The 6,000-nt window shown below is 50.0% G+C and overlaps 1 protein-coding gene across 5 annotated transcripts in view; it reads right to left on the bottom strand.

The window, feature by feature from the left end:
• Positions 1 to 5,577, bottom strand: part of Smr (nuclear receptor corepressor smrter) — a 73,191-nt gene extending 67,614 nt beyond the window's left edge. For 4 of the 5 annotated variants that reach the window (XM_077399709.1, XM_077399710.1, XM_077399708.1 and 1 more), the window contains exon 1: positions 4,296 to 4,797. The gene's annotated coding sequence lies outside the window, so the exon portion shown is untranslated. Of the gene's footprint in view, positions 1 to 4,295; positions 4,798 to 5,559 lie in introns of those variants that run through there. The other variant, XM_077399712.1, reaches the window with a different exon arrangement.
• Positions 5,578 to 6,000: the final 423 nt, after the last annotated feature.

Below are 6,000 nucleotides of genomic sequence, written 5' to 3' on the forward strand. Positions count from 1 at the left end.
ACTGTACGTTTCATATGAGACGTGTAACTTTAGGCCTCGATGCCTCGCGATTCGCGTTTGCCTACCTTCGCGGTAGCCGTAACGAATCTTCAGAGATCGAGAGCCGTGATCGCGCGTACTTGAAACATGTAATTCTACAAGTTACAAAAAATCCCCCTACGCGATCTTACGTGATATCGCGTACAAAATCGCTAAAATAACGCTGTAAATACAAAAGAAAAATCGGTGTTGAAACTTTGGTGTTTACCGTGCGTTCGGAGCGTGGCACGGTAAAAAAAATCTAATAATTCGCTCGCGCGATATACAAAACTTCTATTCTTGCGACGTAACTGAAAAAGTTTTCGATCGAGTTGGCCCAAACAAGCGTGCGACGTTTCCACGTAAGATCGACAGTCGCGCGTTGTTTTTCTCGGTCGAAGTAAGTACATGGCAGATAACCGATAAGGTACTCGCTCGTCGCGGACTTACATAACAGTGGGCGTGTGCTCGAAATTAAATGCTTTTGGGTGTTCTCGGTATTGGAGACGATTACGGATTCTTTTCTACATTAATCTTTCTCCAGATAACGAGCGCGTATACTTTTGTGCAGCGCGAGATATCCAAATGAATGGCAAACGTCTATGAAAAGCCGACTCTATGAGATCTGCTGTAAACACATTGAACGTTATTTTCCATGCGTAATATATCCCTATTCATTCGAACCAGCCCTTTCGTGTCCCAACGGGTTTCTAATCCTCGCGTCATAACTCACGAATTGACGAAATTTAATGTTCCAAAGCGCAAATCAAAGCTAAAAGTAGCAGCTTTAATTTGCGCTTTGGAACATTAAATTTCGTCAATTCGTTCGTGAGTTACGACGCGAGGATTAAAAAGGGCGAAAAACACGTTGGAGCGAATAGGGATATGAAAGATGCGTTAAATTGTGTCGACAGCAAGTGTGAATAGCTGAGTGATTTAACTAAAATTCACTAGTAAGTAAAAGACAAAAAAATAGGGCTTTGAAAAAAAATCAAGTGTTAGAAATTATGGATTAGACAAGTATGGCATGTGTAGCTAGTTATATTTATTAATCTCCGTTAAACTAAAATTTCCTTGGTTATTATTAGATGAATAATAATTAAAAGAATAATCCCGTTCCGACGTTATATAACTGGTTTGCGGCAACTTTTTATCACACAAGATACGCCTACACGAGCAATATTAAGTATTCAGAAATCCGTATATCGCAAGGTACTCGAATACTCAATTATTATTCAGGGATAACGCGAAACTAGAGCTTTCCTAATAAAGCACGAGAGTCACGGAGGCCAAGAATGTATCGCGCGCGGCGGCGGCGGCCATCTCGTAAGGTCGTTTCGAGCTGGCCAACGTATACAGGGTGTATCAAATGTCGCACACTTTCTCTCGGCCTAGCGGACGTTAAAGGCCAAACCGAGTAGAATGCCGATCGCTTCAATGTCGAGACATCCATTAGCGTACGCGGAGAACGAGGCGTTTAAAGCGCGTTACAAACTAATATCACCGAAATTATTTACCCAAAATATGTAGGATTCAGTAGGAGACCCTGGATGATTATAATCGTTTACACGTTGACGGCAGCATTTTGCACAGCGTGCAATGTGCGCGAAAGCGACGTCGCGTAAATAAAAATTCACTAGCGAAAAATATTTTCTTATAACAATTAATTCTAGATATATATTAATTTGTTTTCACGCGTGGGAAACACATCACGCGTACTGGTTTTCTCGCGAAGAGCTTCTCGCGGTTTTAACAATTTATAATTCCCAGATCATCTAAAATAAATTCCTCCGCACGGTTGAATTTTTGCTGGTAAAAAAAACCTCGCGAGTAATGGCTTCCGACAGAATTTTTATTGAGCGAAAATCTAGCGATGCATATATTTATCGAGCTAGAGAAAATGCGCTTTTAAACAAAATTTCTAAAACGTAACATCCACGGAGATGAAGACGAAGATTTGTCTTTCGATCGCTTCGACGACCGCGACGCGGCGGCAGTATCGACATCCACGCGCAACGTTTCGATTATAAGATGAAACCCTGCGTCCCGCGACTGTAACGTCGCTCGTTACTTACAACGTCGGAATTTGCCGCGCGCGAAATAATATCGGCAAAACCATCGTCCGAGACGCGCCTCTCCTCCCCCACCAAGCTCGAGTTTACGACGAACGCGATCGCGAGATTCAACGTGCGTGCGCCGACGCGCGTCAAAAACCGTAGTCGCCTTCTTTTATTTGCGACAAAACAATAAACTAATTAGGTATCTCGACGATTAAATTGAGTTCTCGTTGAGATAAGGCCACGTTGAAATTAACCGACAAGGTTTCCGTTTCCAACCGCGCACTTTCTCCATTTTCTTGACTTTTATATCCCCGTTTTCCATTTCCCTCGAATAACGAACGTTTATTCGTCAGCTTTATTTTAAAGAAAGCGTAAAGGAAGCGTAAAAAGAGGAGATACGACCTAAAAAGAATACGAAAACGATATAGCGCGTCGCAAAAATTCCATTCTCCTTAGGTGCTTTCGCGCTTAAAAAAAAGAGAGGACGCGGGGAGACGCGAATGTCGTATAAACCGTAAAAGGATAAAAGATATAGGCTTGCGCTATCCCGATATAAATAACGCCAAAAAACAGATCTCTTTCGGGGCAAGAGCGGAACGTATACGTCAAATACAGAAACCAAAGTCATTGATAATTTGTTTGGTACACCGTATCGGTTGCTCCGCGCGCGCCGCGATTGTTTCCGACTCGCGCCACTTTCACTTTCGATTCGCCGAGCAACGAACCACAGGCCGAAATAACGAACGATCGATAACACCGCGGACCGCGTAACGAGCGATTCGCGAGGAACGCGCGAATCAATGTCGCAAAAGCGAGCGCGAGCCGTACGACGAGTCGTACCGGTCGTACGTACGCGTGGCTTTTGGCAAGCGAACGCCGGCGTTTAAATTAGTATCGGGGATCGGGGTGCGAGAAAATCATACGAGCGATCGGCGGCCTGTCCGTGCGCGAGTTACGAAAGATCAGCAGCCGAACTGCAACTCGCGCGACGGACCAACGGAAAACTGTCGCGACTCCACATCCACAATCGACGCGTTTTCACATTAATGATCAAACCGTGATTCGGGGGGGGAGGGGGGAACAGAAGAAACAATGAAAATCGTGGACTTCCATCTTTGGTTGTTCTACAACTCGCACCCGATATCCTTGAAAATAAAAATAAAAATGTGGAATTTGCAAAAACGATTAAAATGGAATTTAAACGATCGAAATTTCCGTTCGGTTTATAATTTGGTGAGGAAAATCCCCACTATAACGAAACTAAAACTTCATATATCGCCCGTCATCATGTGATCTGGCAGGCCTCGAATTTAATTTTTCAACGAACAGCTTTACGGAGTTACGACGTTATTCTGATTATCACTTCCACGTATCGTCACTCTGAATCCACTTCTCGCACGGAGGAACCACGATCGAGCCGTCGCAGGATTGCACCGACAATTTCGAGTTCGCCAACATCAGGTTGCACACGAGAGTGAAAACTGTGAGCGGTTAACGTCAAGGTCCGATGTGATCGCGAGACAACCGTGAGGAATTTACAAAATAAGAACGTGTGAAAGAGAGAACGTTTAAGTTAACGCGAACCCACATATCGGTGCAATCGTGTCGAGTTAAGATCCGTTGTATCGTATCGGGAATTTTACGCGCACATACATTTTATTCGTCACTCGAAACGCGAACGATTGGAAGGCAGTGTCACGCGAAAATAAGTCTGCCACCCCAAATAAAAAATTTCGAGTAAATTAGAAATTTTAAACACGAGCAGCTTCGCGTTGCCGCGAGCTCCGTCATTGTCGTAATATACGTATGTAAAATTCGGCTTTTTCAATCTTGCGAATTTCTCCGAGACGAGATACAAGAATCTTCAACGGTCGCCGCGGCGACGCGCGCCGTCGCTTCCGGAGCGCGTCGACTTCCACGCCTCGTTTCCAGATTTCCACGAATCCGGGAGAGAAGCGAGTCAGATAGCGACGGTCGACCAGCTCCTCGCTATCGCGTTTCCTCGAAAGGGAGCCGTTTCTTCCTCCGTAAAACGGATATTTCTCCCTATCGCGGGGAACGCGGTGCCGCTCTTTCAAGTCAAAGAGACCCGAGCGAGCGAGCGAGCGAGCGGAGCGAGGTTGACTCTCCGCTGGTTCGGTCCTCGCCTCGCCCTCGCCCTCGCCTCTCCGCCGGATCCGTGGATCGGGGACACCACAAAACGTATGATATACGTACGTAGCGAACGTCGGTCGGCCGCTTGCTTGCTCGCGCCTCGGCCTCCTCTCCTCGCTATCTTCAAGTTCGCGACGCGCGGAGCGGCCGCCACGCCGAGATGTATCTCCTATTAATAGGCCCGTTATTTTCGGGGCTCTTGGAAGCACCGCGGCGGGCACAAAAACCGTAAGGTCGGGCCACCGCGTCGGTCACGCGTAGTACATCACTGAGAACGCGGAGAGCGGCGACGGGGCGGGCGAGTGGCGGGCACACAACCGCGACGGGGTTCGGGACAAGAGCGCGGGGCCGACGAACACGGGGGCGAAGGGGCACCGGCACCAGCTTGCTCGACGATGCGTCGCGTCGGAGTCGGAGGAACGGGACACGGGACACGGGCGCGACGGCGCGCGGCACTCGGTCGGTAATCGCGACACCTTTGCGCGCATCGGCACGTCGAGCGTGCGAGCGAGCGAAGAAACGAACGATCGGGAGAGCGAACGAGCGAGGGAAGAAACGAAGGAGCACGTACGATAAGAATTGGAATACGAACGACGCGTATACGTGGACCCGAACGCGCGGTCACGCACTGCGGCGCGGCGCGGCGCGGCGCGTAGCGTCGCGGCGTTCCTCAAAGTTCCGCGACGACGTTGGGAAAACGCGTTATTTCACTGTAAACACTGGCACGACCCGCACGACGGCACTGTACGCTTTTGGCAGTTTTGTACTTTCGGACGCAGGTGCGGCCGAAGGCACAGACGTTTCGCGTCGTCATCGTCGTCGTAACGAGAGACCGCTCCCCTTTTTTTTCTCTCCTCTTAATCCTTATCCCGCTTTATCCCGAACGGAGAATAAGCGGGATGCATAGAAAGCGGGGGAGAGAGAAAGAGACGAGAGAGAGAGAACGCGAGAGCGAGAAAGAAGAGCGCGGATTGGGTGGAGAACGAGAAACAGCGAGAGAGCGAAAGAGAGAACGTATTCGTGGCGCGTAGCTCACGCTGCTGTGTGTGTGTGTGTGTGTGTGTGTGTGTGTGTTGTGTAGGTGCGTGGATATGCGTGAGAAAGAAAATGAGAGATTACGCACACTCGCGTGATCGCCTAAAAGAGAGAATGAGAACCGGAGGAGCGAGAGAGCGAGAGAGAAAACAGATATCGCTGAGAAAGATGGAGTACGCGCGCGAGAGGGAGAGAGAGAGAGAGCGAAACAGAGAGAAAGCCAATGGTTGAGAGACAAAGAGAAACGAAGAAGAGATGGGCTTCGCAAAAGGAGCGCAAAGTCGGGACGGACGTTTCGGAGGCGTTCTTCTTTCTCAAAACCTCCAGCCTCGCGACGACGCCTCTCGCACTCGTCGTAGCGCGGCACGTTCGCGAGAGGACGTTACCGACGGCGAACGGCGAGGCGCGAGGCATCGGCCACGACCGCCACGACCGCCACGACGACGACGATGACGGCGACGAGGATGACGACGGGACGGTCCCTCGCGCGCGCAAAATGTTGCCGAGAGGCTTACCCGCGCGGCGAGCTATTCCCTCGGAACAAGGGACGAGGTATTCTCGCCCAACGGGGTTAGCGAGCAGCAGCAGCGGCAACCGCGACGGCGACGGCGGCGACGGCGACGACGGCTGCAGCTGCGGCTACGGCTGCGACGGCGGTGGCGGCGGCGGCGGCGACGGCGACAACGGGCCACCGCGATTAAAAAACACTCGCGTTCTCGCGCACTCGCGACCC

This window comes from Temnothorax americanus, unplaced genomic scaffold, assembly GCF_048541705.1.
Source record: "Temnothorax americanus isolate GAGA-0224 unplaced genomic scaffold, ASM4854170v1 Scaffold13, whole genome shotgun sequence".
NCBI lineage: Eukaryota > Metazoa > Arthropoda > Insecta > Hymenoptera > Formicidae > Temnothorax > Temnothorax americanus.